General features: G+C 45.9%; 1 protein-coding gene across 2 annotated transcripts in view; it reads left to right on the top strand.

The window, feature by feature from the left end:
• The window catches only part of SPMIP7 (sperm microtubule inner protein 7), a 154,927-nt gene that overhangs the window by 47,983 nt on the left and 92,021 nt on the right, over positions 1 to 14,923 (top strand). The window lies entirely within an intron of this gene.

Raw genomic sequence — 14,923 nt, 5'->3', positions numbered from 1 at the left:
TAACGTCTAATCATTACCATCGAATTTGGAAAAAATATGTACTGTATCTTGGTGTGAGTCCAAGAAATTTCCTGTGGTGGGGTTTCAACTGGGACGGTTTCACCTCTTCTTACAAGCTGGTGTGGATATGGGCCTAAAGTTGGGATCTGTGAAGGTCCAGGTTTCGGACCTATCCGTTTTCTTCCAAAAACAATTGGCTGCCCTCCCTGAGTTTCAGACCTTTTTGAAGGGAGGTCTGCACATCCAGCCTCCCTCTGTACCGCCTACGGCACTTTGGGACCTTACCGTGGTGTTGCAGTTCCTCCAATCGGACTGGTTCGAGCCTCGACAGGAGGTTGAAGTCAAATTTCTTACGTGGAAAGCTGTCAATTTGTTGGCTTTAGCTTCTGCTAGACGTGTGTCGGAGTTTGGGGCTTTATCGTGTAAAAGCCCATACTTGATCTTCCACGAAGATGGAGCTGAGCTCCGGACACGTCAGCAGTTTCTTCCAACAGTTGTGTCGGTATTTCATATCAACCAACCTATTGTGGTGCCAGTGGCTATTGACTCCTCAATTTCATCAAAGTCCTTGCATGTTGTAAGGGCTCTGAAAATCTATGTGAAGAGGACTGCTCGTCACAGAAAATCGGACTCTCTGTTTGTCCTGTATGATCCCAAGAAAATTGGGTGTCCTGCTTCTAAGCAGACAATATCTCGCTGGATCAGGTTCACTATCCAGCATGCGTATTCTACAGCAGGCTTGCCGTGTCCTACGTCTGTCAAGGCCCACTCTACTCGTTAGGTGGGGTCTTCCTGGCGGCTGCCCGGGGTGTCTCGGCTTTACAACTTTGCCGAGCTGCAACTTGGTCTGGGTCGAACACGTTTGCAAAGTTCTACAAGTTCGATACTTTGGCCTCTGATGATCTGAAGTTCAGTCAATCAGTTTTGCAGGAGCTTCCGCGCTCTCCCTCCCGTTCTGGGAGCTTTGGCACATCCCCATGGTACTAATGTGGACCCCTGCATCCTCTAGGACGTAAGAGAAAATAGGATTTTGGTTACCTACTGGTAAATCCTTTTCTCATAGTCCATAGAGGATGCTGGGTGCCCGCCCGGCGCTTCGTTTCCTGCTGTTGTTATCTGGTACAGTACAACTTCATTTTAGTTGAGTACTGCATTGTTACTTGGTAAGTAATGTTTGAGCTGTTGCTGAGTTTTCAAACTAGGTTGGCTTGATATGCCTTGTATGTGTGAGCTGATATGAATCTCGCCGCTATCTGTGTTAATTCCTTCTCTCGAAGATGTCCGTCTCCTCGGGCACAGTTTCTAGACTGAGTCTGGTAGGAGGGGCATAGAGGGTGGAGCCAGCCCACACTCTCAAACTCTTAAAGTGCAAATGGCTCCTGGTGGACCCATGTATACCCCATGGTACTAATGTGGACCCCAGCATCCTCTACGGACTACGAAAAAAGGATTTACCGGTAGGTAACCAAAATCCTATTTTTTCCCTCTATGAGCTATACGTTTTGTTTTTGCTATATGACATTATTATGGTGACTGAAAAGTGATACGTTTAGTGTAAGGAATATTTCTGACACAATAAAATTTCATTTAATTATACACCATCTTTACAGCTCACATAATTTCAGGCACAACTGCAAAACCCTCCAATTTACTATATGTCTCTGAGGTTTTGGGTTTAGCCTCACTTGCAATCTGCCGCCAATTAACCTATACCCATAAAAGTATAGCACAGGATATAATCGATATATACTGAGAGTTCTACACAGCTTGGCATAGTGGTATCACCGATGCTTGCCATGCCCGTGAGCTACGATTCCCGCAAAGGACACACTTGTTTTGTATATCTGTGTAAAGATTAGCATCCACAGTTTTTATCTAATTTTGCCAAAACAAGTCCTGTCATGCTTTGTATACAGTCTCAGACATGCACACAGATATACAGTCAAAATTAGAAAAAAACTGTAGGTGCTACTTAGTACACAAATATACAAGTGTGACTTTTCAAATTTTGAGAGTCTTATCTTTATGAGTCTGAGCAATAAACCATTGCTTTAACACATAAGTTTGCATCTGTATACACTATTTTTGTTTAATGATTTATTGATTTCTTTTTTTTGGTCCCAATAAAGATGGAATATTTTCTACAGCGTCCCTTTATTTACAGTACACTATACACTTCAAGTTCCTGATTGACTCTCTCCGTGTGACCATTGGTCTGTGTGTATAACATTACAGTTGTCACTGGCCATGTGCCAGAGCTTGCTAAGAATACACTATTACAGTACGATTACTGTACTGTGGGGGTAATTCTGAGTTGATCGCAGCAGGAACTTTGTTATCAGTTGGGCAAAACCATGTGCACTGCAGAGGAGGCAGATATAACATGTGCAGAGGGAGTTAGATTTGGGTGGGTTATTTTGTTTCTGTGCAGGGTAAATACTGGCTGCTTTATTTTTACACTGTAATTTAGATTGCAGATTGAACACACCCCACCGAAATCTAACTCTCTCTGCACATGTTATATCTGCCTCCCCTGCAGTGCACATGGTTTTGCCCAACTGCTAAAAAAAATCCTGCTGCGAGCAACTTGGAATTACCCCCAGTGTCAAGAAGGTGAATAAAAATTAGAGAGGCACATGCAATCAGGAACAACACACAGGCTTTCCCCTCCACTCCTATATTGGTGTGGAACAGAAAGGACTTCAACCAAGCAAATATATAATTATTCATTACCGCAGTGCACATGGTTTTGCCCAACTGCTAAAAAAAATCCTGCTGCGATCAACTCAGAATTACCCCCTGTATATCCATCCACCGCTATTCGCTCTACAGTACTGGATTAGTGGAGCATTAGCCACCCAGTGGTGAATATGTGTATTGTATGCTGTGTATGTTGTCACACCTCAATGAGCCTCTACATGCAACACCTCAACAACCTGAGTTATAGCTAAGGCACGACAAATACTCCGTTTAGGCGAAGAAACTTCAACGATGAGGGAGGCTCCATCTGTATGTGTAGTACCGTTTCCTACCTATAGGGCTTTTTGGACTTCAAATCAAACACATTTAACACACATTAAACACATAGGGCCTGATTCATTATTGTAAGTAAAGCAAAAAAAAAAACAAGTAACTTTGTGTCTGGAACAAACCATGGGGGTCATTCAGACCCGATCGCACGCTGCAGTTTTTTGCAGCCATGCGATCGAGTCTGAAAAGCACATGCGTGGGGGCCGCGCATCGCTGGCCATCACCGGGCAGCGTCGAAAGCAATGAAGAAAGCATTCGCAGCGGTGAACGCAAGAAGATTGACAGGAAGAGGCCGCCCGGGGGTGTCAACTCACAGTTTTCTGGGAGTGTCGAGGAAAACGCAGGCATGCCCGGCCGTTTCCAGCAGGCCCGGCGACAGGGGGGGTCAAAGGGGACAACCCTCCCGGGCCCCGAGCTTCAGGGGGGCCCCATCACTTGCTTGGTCTGGTTGGTCTTCGCTTTGTTGCCTTCATTATGCTTGCGGCATGCCTCTCTGCCGCCCCGTCCCTGTCTGACGATCTGCTGCCGCTGCCGCTGAAGAGCCGGGCAGCAGAGCAGCAAACACAGGCTACACTGACTGTGTGAGTCAGGGCTCCTTATAGCAGCTGCCCGCAGCACTACCTCTGTCCAACCCTGCTCCCCACGTGCCTGGATGGCACCCTCACAGCCTGTCATACTGTATACTATGTCAAGGTACTGCCATATTATTCTATATAAATGTGTGTATGGTGAGTTCTATGTGTGTGTGTGTATATATATATATATATATATATATATATGCAAAAAATGTCCCTGGCACTCCGGACTTCCGTTCACCTTGCTCCGGTGCCCTCCCCTCAGATCTGCATCTGTGTATATGGTCCTTGTATGCCGCCCATACAAGGACCATATATATATATATATATATATATATATATATATATATGTCTGTGTGTATATATATATATATGTATAAATTATAATATATATACTGTATATTTTATATATATATATATATATATACAGTATATGTGTGTGTGTATATATATATATATATATATATATAATTTTTTAACAGCGACTTTGTGCTTTATAAGGGGGGGGGGAGTCAAGGCAGGGTGGGGGGCCCCGGAGAAATTGGTGTACAGGGCCCCAAGATTTCTCTTGCCGGCCCTGGTTTCCAGGGAGGGATTCTGACGTCAGCTCCAGCAAGGATCATCGCAGCGGGTGAGTAAGTCATGAGCTGTGCAGAGACCCTGCACAGCGAATCCCCCTCCTCTGTGCGCGGCGATTACCTAGACGCAGCAGTGCAAAAAATAGTCTACGTGCGACCAGGTCTGAATTAGGCCCCATGTTGGAAATAGGAGAGAAAACAAAAATACTTTTTTTGGGAGCACTCTTTTTAGATAGTAGATAAAGTATTAGAATGTAATATTGTATTTAATATAAAACTTAACCTTTATTAGTTCCTTGGATATAAAATATGTTTAGTGTCTTGAATGATAGAAAATAGTCATAAAAACTTGATTGCCTGTTGGGCAAATAAGGTTCAAGATCATAAAATTTGTTGGGTGAAGATATCAATACAATAGAGATACTTCAGAGATCCTTTATGAATAACAGGACTTCAGACATTCACTGAATAATAGGATAAGCGGCAGATACAATAGTCATCTGTGACCTTGTTGTTGCTAGGAGTAAGAGAGGGCCAAGATCAATAGATAAAGCGTGATAGTCTCCTAGAAAAATTGCCCACAGTAACTAATATTCCCAGGTTATCTCTAGAGATGAGCGCCTGAAATTTTTCGGGTTTTGTGTTTTGGTTTTGGGTTCGGTTCCGCGGCCGTGTTTTGGGTTCGACCGCGTTTTGGCAAAACCTCACCGAATTTTTTTTGTCGGATTCGGGTGTGTTTTGGATTCGGGTGTTTTTTTCAAAAAACCCTAAAAAACAGCTTAAATCATAGAATTTGGGGGTCATTTTGATCCCATATTATTATTAACCTCAAAAACCATAATTTCCACTCATTTTCAGTCTATTCTGAATACCTCACACCTCACAATATTATTTTTAGTCCTAAAATTTGCACCGAGGTCGCTGGATGACTAAGCTAAGCGACCCTAGTGGCCGACACAAACACCTGGCCCATCTAGGAGTGGCACTGCAGTGTCACGCAGGATGTCCCTTCCAAAAAACCCTCCCCAAACAGCACATGACGCAAAGAAAAAAAGAGGCGCAATGAGGTAGCTGACTGTGTGAGTAAGATAAGCGACCCTAGTGGCCGACACAAACACCGGGCCCATCTAGGAGTGGCACTGCAGTGTCACGCAGGATGGCCCTTCCAAAAAACCCTCCCCAAACAGCACATGACGCAAAGAAAAAAAGAGGCGCAATGAGGTAGCTGACTGTGTGAGTAAGATAAGCGACCCTAGTGGCCGACACAAACACCGGGCCCATTTAGGAGTGTCACTGCAGTGTCACGCAGGATGTCCCTTCCAAAAAACCCTCCCCAAACAGCACATGACGCAAAGAAAATAAGAGGCGCAATGAGGTAGCTGTGTGAGTAAGATTAGCGACCCTAGTGGCCGACACAAACACCGGGCCCATCTAGGAGTGGCACTGCAGTGTCACGCAGGATGTCCCTTCCAAAAAACCCTCCCCAAACAGCACATGACGCAAAGAAAAAAAGAGGCGCAATGAGGTAGCTGTGTGAGTAAGATTAGCGACCCTAGTGGCCGACACAAACACCGGGCCCATTTAGGAGTGTCACTGCAGTGTCACGCAGGATGTCCCTTCCAAAACACCCTCCCCAAACAGCACATGACGCAAAGAAAATAAGAGGCGCAATGAGGTAGCTGTGTGAGTAAGATTAGCGACCCTAGTGGCCGACACAAACACCGGGCCCATTTAGGAGTGTCACTGCAGTGTCACGCAGGATGTCCCTTCCAAAAAACCCTCCCCAAACAGCACATGACGCAAAGAAAATAAGAGGCGCAATGAGGTAGCTGTGTGAGTAAGATTAGCGACCCTAGTGGCCGACACAAACACCGGGCCCATTTAGGAGTGGCACTGCAGTGTCACGCAGGATGTCCCTTCCAAAAAACCCTCCCCAAACAGCACATGACGCAAAGAAAATAAGAGGCGCAATGAGGTAGCTGTGTGAGTAAGATTAGCGACCCTAGTGGCCGACACAAACACCGGGCCCATTTAGGAGTGGCACTGCAGTGTCACGCAGGATGTCCCTTCCAAAAAACCCTCCCCAAACAGCACATGACGCAAAGAAAAAAAGAGGCGCAATGAGGTAGCTGTGTGAGTAAGATTAGCGACCCTAGTGGCCAACACAAACACCGGGCCCATCTAGGAGTGGCACTGCAGTGTCACGCAGGATGGCCCTTTCAAAAAACACTCCCCAAACAGCACATGACGCAAAGAAAAAAAGAGGCGCAATGAGGTAGCTGTGTGAGTAAGATTAGCGACCCTAGTGGCCGACACAAACACCGGGCCCATCTAGGAGTGGCACTGCAGTGTCACGCAGGATGGCCCTTCCAAAAAACACTCCCCAAACAGCACATGACGCAAAGAAAAAAAGAGGCGCAATGAGGTAGCTGTGTGAGTAAGATTAGCGACCCTAGTGGCCGACACAAACACCGGGCCCATCTAGGAGTGGCACTGCAGTGTCACGCAGGATGGCCCTTCCAAAAAACACTCCCCAAACAGCACATGACGCAAAGAAAAAAAGAGGCGCAATGAGGTAGCTGACTGTGTGAGTAAGATAAGCGACCCTAGTGGCCGACACAAACACCGGGCCCATTTAGGAGTGGCACTGCAGTGTCACGCAGGATGTCCCTTCCAAAAAACCCTCCCCAAACAGCACATGACGCAAAGAAAAATAAAAGAAAAAAGAGGTGCAAGATGGAATTGTCCTTGGGCCCTCCCACCCACCCTTATGTTGTATAAACAAAACAGGACATGCACACTTTAACCAACCCATCATTTCAGTGACAGGGTCTGCCACACGACTGTGACTGATATGACGGGTTGGTTTGGACCCCCCCCAAAAAAGAAGCAATTAATCTCTCCTTGCACAAACTGGCTCTACAGAGGCAAGATGTCCACCTCATCATCATCCTCCGATATATCACCGTGTACATCCCCCTCCTCACAGATTATCAATTCGTCCCCACTGGAATCCACCATGTCAGCTCCCTGTGTACTTTGTGGAGGCAATTGCTGCTGGTCAATGTCTCCGCGGAGGAATTGATTATAATTCATTTTAATGAACATCATCTTCTCCACATTTTCTGGATGTAACCTCGTACGCCGATTGCTGACAAGGTGAGCGGCGGCACTAAACACTCTTTCGGAGTACACACTTGTGGGAGGGCAACTTAGGTAGAATAAAGCCAGTTTGTGCAATGGCCTCCAAATTGCCTCTTTTTCCTGCCAGTATAAGTATGGACTGTGTGACGTGCCTACTTGGATGCGGTCACTCATATAATCCTCCACCATTCTTTCAATGGTGAGAGAATCATATGCAGTGACAGTAGACGACATGTCCGTAATCGTTGTCAGGTCCTTCAGTCCGGACCAGATGTCAGCATCAGCAGTCGCTCCAGACTGCCCTGCATCACCGCCAGCGGGTGGGCTCGGAATTCTGAGCCTTTTCCTCGCACCCCCAGTTGCGGGAGAATGTGAAGGAGGAGATGTTGACAGGTCGCGTTCCGCTTGACTTGACAATTTTCTCACCAGCAGGTCTTTCAACCCCAGCAGACTTGTGTCTGCCGGAAAGAGAGATCCAAGGTAGGCTTTAAATCTAGGATCGAGCACGGTGGCCAAATTGTAGTGCTCTGATTTCAACAGATTGACCACCCGTGAATCCTTGTTAAGCGAATTAAGGGCTCCATCCACAAGTCCCACATGCCTAGCGGAATCGCTCCGTGTTAGCTCCTCCTTCAATGTCTCCAGCTTCTTCTGCAAAAGCCTGACTCAGGCTGGCAGTGTCTGAACTGACTTCACGTGTGGCAAGTTCAAAGGGCAGCAGAACCTTGCACAACGTTGAAATCATTCTCCACTGCGCTTGAGACAGGTGCATTCCACCTCCTATATCGTGCTCAATTGTATAGGCTTGAATGGCCTTTTGCTGCTCCTCCAACCTCTGAAGCATATAGAGGGTTGAATTCCACCTCGTTACCACTTCTTGCTTCAGATGATGGCAGGGCAGGTTCAGTAGTTTTTGGTGGTGCTCCAGTCTTCTGTACGTGGTGCCTGTACGCCGAAAGTGTCCCGCAATTCTTCTGGCCACCGACAGCATCTCTTGCACGCCCCTGTCGTTTTTTAAATAATTCTGCACCACCAAATTCAAGGTATGTGCAAAACATGGGACGTGCTGGAATTTGCCCATATTTAATGCACACACAATATTGCTGGCGTTGTCCGATGCCACAAATCCACAGGAGAGTCCAATTGGGGTAAGCCATTCCGCGATAATCTTCCTCAGTTGCCGTAAGAGGTTTTCAGCTGTGTGCGTATTCTGGAAACCGGTGATACAAAGCGTAGCCTGCCTAGGAAAGAGTTGGCGTTTGCGAGATGCTGCTACTGGTGCCGCCGCTGCTGTTCTTGCGGCGGGAGTCCATACATCTACCCAGTGGGCTGTCACAGTCATATAGTCCTGACCCTGCCCTGCTCCACTTGTCCACATGTCCGTGGTTAAGTGGACATTGGGTACAGCTGCATTTTTTAGGACACTGGTGACTCTTTTTCTGAGGTCTGTGTAAATTTTCGGTATCGCCTGCCTAGAGAAATGGAACCTAGATGGTATTTGGTACCGGGGACACAGTACCTCCAACAAGTCTCTAGTTGGCTCTGCAGTAATGATGGATACCGGAACCACGGTTCTCACCACCCAGGATGCCAAGGCCTCAGTTATCCGCTTTGCAGAAGGATGACTGCTGTGATATTTCATCTTCCTCGCAAAGGACTGTTGGACAGTCAATTGCTTGGTGGAAGTAGTAAAAGTGGTCTTACGACTTCCCCTCTGGGATGACCATCGACTCCCAGCAGCAACAACAGCAGCGCCAGCAGCAGTAGGCGTTACACGCAAGGATGCATCGGAGGAATCCCAGGCAGGAGAGGACTCGTCAGAATTGCCAGTGACATGGCCTGCAGGACTATTGGCATTCCTGGGGAAGGAGGAAATTGACACTGAGGGAGTTGGTGGGGTGGTTTGCGTGAGCTTGGTTACAAGAGGAAGGGATTTACTGGTCAGTGGACTGCTTCCGCTGTCACCCAAAGTTTTTGAACTTGTCACTGACTTATTATGAATGCGCTGCAGGTGACGTATAAGGGAGGATGTTCCGAGGTGGTTAACGTCCTTACCCCTACTTATTACAGCTTGACAAAGGGAACACACGGCTTGACACCTGTTGTCCGCATTTCTGTTGAAATAGTTCCACACCGAAGAGCTGATTTTTTTGGTATTTTCACCAGGCATGTCAACGGCCATATTCCTCCCACGGACAACAGGTGTCTCCCCGGGTGCCTGACTTAAACAAACCACCTCACCATCAGAATCCTCCTGGTCAATTTCCTCCCCAGCGCCAGCAACACCCATATCCTCCTCATCCTGGTGTACTTCAACACTGACATCTTCAATCTGACTATCAGGAACTGGACTGCGGGTGCTCCTTCCAGCACTTGCAGGGGGCGTGCAAATGGTGGAAGGCGCATGCTCTTCACGTCCAGTGTTGGGAAGGTCAGGCATCGCAACCGACACAATTGGACTCTCCTTGTGGATTTGGGATTTCGAAGAACGCACAGTTCTTTGCGGTGCTACTGCTTTTGCCAGCTTGAGTCTTTTCATTTTTCTAGCGAGAGGCTGAGTGCCTCCATCCTCATGTGAAGCTGAACCACTAGCCATGAACATAGGCCAGGGCCTCAGCCGTTCCTTGCCACTCCGTGTGGTAAATGGCATATTGGCAAGTTTACGCTTCTCCTCCGACAATTTTATTTTAGGTTTTGGAGTCCTTTTTTTACTGATATTTGGTGTTTTGGATTTGACATGCTCTGTACTATGACATTGGGCATCGGCCTTGGCAGACGACGTTGCTGGCATTTCATCGTCTCGGCCATGACTAGTGGCAGCAGCTTCAGCACGAGGTGGAAGTGGATCTTGATCTTTCCCTAATTTTGGAACCTCAACATTTTTGTTCTCCATATTTTAATAGGCACAACTAAAAGGCACCTCAGGTAAACAATGGAGATGGATGGATACTAGTATACAATTATGGACGGACTGCCGAGTGCCGACACAGAGGTAGCTACAGCCGTGAACTACCGTACTGTACTGTGTCTGCTGCTAATATAGACTGGTTGATAAAGAGATGTAGTAGTATGTATGTATAAAGAAGAAAGAAAAAAAAACCTCGGGTAGGTGGTATACAATTATGGACGGACTGCCGAGTGCCGACACAGAGGTAGCTACAGCCGTGGACTACCGTACTGTACTGTGTCTGCTGCTAATATAGACTGGTTGATAAAGAGATGTAGTAGTATGTATGTATAAAGAAGAAAGAAAAAAAAACCACGGGTAGGTGGTATACAATTATGGACGGACTGCCGAGTGCCGACACAGAGGTAGCTACAGCCGTGAACTACCGTACTGTGTCTGCTGCTAATATAGACTGGTTGATAAAGAGATGTAGTAGTATGTATGTATAAAGAAGAAAGAAAAAAAAACCACGGGTAGGTGGTATACAATTATGGACGGACTGCCGAGTGCCGACACAGAGGTAGCTACAGCCGTGAACTACCGTACTGTACTGTGTCTGCTGCTAATATAGACTGGTTGATAAAGAGATGTAGTAGTATGTATGTATAAAGAAGAAAGAAAAAAAAACCACGGGTAGGTGGTATACAATTATGGACGGACTGCCGAGTGCCGACACAGAGGTAGCTACAGCCGTGAACTACCGTACTGTACTGTGTCTGCTGCTAATATAGACTGGTTGATAAAGAGATGTAGTAGTATGTATGTATAAAGAAGAAAGAAAAAAAAAACACGGGTAGGTGGTATACAATTATGGACGGACTGCCGAGTGCCGACACAGAGGTAGCTACAGCCGTGAACTACCGTACTGTACTGTGTCTGCTGCTAATATAGACTGGTTGATAAAGAGATGTAGTAGTATGTATGTATAAAGAAGAAAGAAAAAAAAACCACGGGTAGGTGGTATACAATTATGGACGGACTGCCGAGTGCCGACACAGAGGTAGCTACAGCCGTGAACTACCGTACTGTGTCTGCTGCTAATATAGACTGGTTGATAAAGAGATGTAGTAGTATGTATGTATAAAGAAGAAAGAAAAAAAAAACCACGGGTAGGTGGTATACAATTATGGACGGACTGCCGAGTGCCGACACAGAGGTAGCTACAGCCGTGAACTACCGTACTGTACTGTGTCTGCTGCTAATATAGACTGGTTGATAAAGAGATGTAGTAGTATGTATGTATAAAGAAGAAAGAAAAAAAAACCACGGGTAGGTGGTATACAATTATGGACGGACTGCCGAGTGCCGACACAGAGGTAGCTACAGCCGTGAACTACCGTACTGTGTCTGCTGCTAATATAGACTGGTTGATAAAGAGATGTAGTAGTATGTATGTATAAAGAAGAAAGAAAAAAAAACCTCGGGTAGGTGGTATACAATTATGGACGGACTGCCGAGTGCCGACACAGAGGTAGCTACAGCCGTGAACTACCGTACTGTGTCTGCTGCGACTGGATGATAAATAATGATATAAAAAATATATATATATCACTACTGCAGCCGGACAGGTATATATTATATAATGACGGACCTGCTGGACACTGTCTGTCAGCAGAATGAGTTTTTTATAGAATAAAAAAAAAAACACCACACAAGTGAAGTCACACGACGAGTGTTTAACTTTTTCAGGCAATCACACAATATAGTATACTACTAACTATACTGGTGGTCAGTGTGGTCAGGTCACTGGTCAGTCACACTGGCAGTGGCACTCCTGCAGCAAAAGTGTGCACTGTTTAATTTTAATATAATATGTACTCCTGGCTCCTGCTATAACCTATAACTATTAACTGGCACTGCAGTGCTCCCCAGTCTCCCCCACAATTATAAGCTGTGTGAGCTGAGCACAGTCAGATATATATACATAGATGATGCAGCACACTGGGCTGAGCAGTGCACACAGATATGGTATGTGACTGAGTCACTGTGTGTATCGTTTTTTTCAGGCAGAGAACGGATATATTAAATAAAACTGCACTGTCTGGTGGTCACTGTGGTCAGTCACTAGTAAACTCTGCACTCTCTACACTTCTACAGTACTCCTAAGCTCCAGTAAATCAGGTCAATCTCTCTCTCTCTCTCTCTTCTAATCTAAATGGAGAGGACGCCAGCCACGTCCTCTCCCTATCAATCTCAATGCACGTGTGAAAATGGCGGCGACGCGCGGCTCCTTATATAGAATCCGAGTCTCGCGAGAATCCGACAGCGTCATGATGACGTTCGGGCGCGCTCGGGTTAACCGAGCAAGGCGGGAAGATCCGAGTCGCTCGGACCCGTGAAAAAAAACATGAAGTTCGTGCGGGTTCGGATTCAGAGAAACCGAACCCGCTCATCTCTAGTTATCTCCCAACCAAAGTAATGACTAGGCCTTACGAGCTTAGCTTCCAAGATCTGACAAGATCGGGCGTATGAAGGATAGTATGGCTGTGGGCAGTTTTATTAAGGAGGATGGAAGAGTAAAGAAACACTTCTGCTTTCTGTACTGGGTGTGGGCTACGTTTAGTAAAACCAGGTTCCTCACTTTTCCAGATGGGAGTGTTGGAAGAAGTTATTAATTTTTATAGATGAGAGCAGATTCTAGTGTAGGTACCCAAATTTTTAGAAAGTAGACACTTCTGCTTTCTGTTGAGATGACATATGATCCACTGGAGGGAGCGTAATGCTCTAAAAAGACTAGCCATCAACCAGATGAGAGAGTGTTGAATTTGGGGGATGCAGAAATTATTTCAAAAAGTAGGTCACAAGGACAGCAAATTTGCTGAAAGCATGTAATAAAAGCTTTTTGATTTTCTAACACAAATTGTAATCACGCTGGACAATGTCCTACATAATGATTCTAGGAAAAGAGCTCATGAGAAATTCATCAAGAGACATTCCTATAGTGACATGAGACAGATCGTCATACATAGGTAGAGCTCAAGGCTGGCTCCAATAGTTACAACATAACCTATGAATCATGTAAGGTGAGGCAATTAGCTGTAGACTAATTGAGCTCAGGGCTGGTTCAAAAGAAATCTCTATCACAGAGGATCCCAAATGCGGTCCTCAAGGCTCCCCAACAGTCCAGGATTTAGGTATATCCATGGCTCAGCACAGATGGTTAAATCAAATTGACTGAGGTGCTAATTAAGTCACCTGTGGCCAAGCATGGATACATTTAATACCTGGACCATTGGGGTGCCTTGAGGACAAACAGCAATTTGTTTTATATAGAGAGAGACATACAGTACACTAGGTAGAGTAAATACATAGGTAGAGCTCAAGGCTGGTTCAAAATATTCCAGCATTACCTATAAATCATGTAGGATAAGGTAAATAGCTGTAGAATAGTAGAGTTCCAGGCTGCCTCAGAAAGAGCCTATAGAACATGCAACAGGTCTGTATCACAGGCAGCAGATTGTTTATAATATGTCACAAAGCAGTATGAATTTAAAGATAAATATATCTTGCTGATATTTTGGAAAAAAGAGCCACTGTTAGATGATCTAACAGCTTCTCTTTAATTGTCAGTAAACACAGCTGAGTGGACATTGAAGAGAAAAAGCTATATAACCTAAGATCAAATAGATGCTGTACTTTCAATAAGATAGCATTTTGCATGGAAATCATGTCATATTTTGGTTACAAAGGGCTAATGCTAACTGCAGAATTTAATTGTAAAGCATTACATTGATAGAAGTCTGTAATCTAATTATTGTTCAATGAGTATCCTAATTTTTTGCTGGGGACGAGGGGGAGAAAAGTGCGGTGGGAAAAAGTATACCATGTCCGAGCGGTACTTGTACAATATAGTTACTGCTCCTCCGTGCACTCTTCTGGACTTTGGGGCTAATTCAGTCTTGATTGTACCAAAGCAAAATTTTGTACGGCCACGATCAGCCCCCCTGACATGCAGGGGGATGCCCAGCACTGGGCTAGTCTGCCCCGCATGTCTGGCCCTCACCTCGCCGCATGGGTTTGATAGCATTGCACAGCGGTGTGCGAATTTTTGCCGCGTTCTGGGTCGCAGAAGCTACGTGTGATGTCACGTAGCCGCCCCACACGGTCCGGGCATGCCTGCATTCCCAGACTGCGCCCCCAAAACGGCAGGCGAATTCTGCCAGCCCACCCCGCGAACGCCTCTGCCTGTCAGTCAGGCAGAGGCGATCGCCGGGCTAAGATGCAGATCGTATCTCTGGCATGCACATGCGCACTACGGCGCATGCACAGTTCAGACCTGATCGCCCGCTGTGCAAAAAAACGCACAGCAGCGATCAGGTCTGAATTAGCCCCTTTGTACAGTTAAGTTACCTCTCCACCGTGCACTCCTGTATTCTCAGTGTCCAGTAATCCCGCGGCCGCAAACCATGTTGCCATGCAAGGGGAGCAAATACATTTATATTTTTCTGTGCAGGGTAAATACTAGCTGCTTTTGCATGTAGCCCATACATTTTAGACAGCTTTATTATTACTCTGCAATTTAAATTTCAGTTTGAACACATCCCACCCAAATTTAAGAAGGCATATTCAAGTAGGTGCAAGAATCGCAATAATCTCACACCTGCAGTGCTTTTCTGCGTAACTGAATACACAGTTCTTTTTAAGGTCTA

The sequence above is a fragment of the Pseudophryne corroboree genome, chromosome 5 (genome assembly GCF_028390025.1).
Source record: "Pseudophryne corroboree isolate aPseCor3 chromosome 5, aPseCor3.hap2, whole genome shotgun sequence".
In the NCBI taxonomy this organism is placed as follows: Eukaryota; Metazoa; Chordata; class Amphibia; order Anura; family Myobatrachidae; genus Pseudophryne; species Pseudophryne corroboree.
This window is presented reverse-complemented; position numbering and strand designations above follow the sequence as displayed.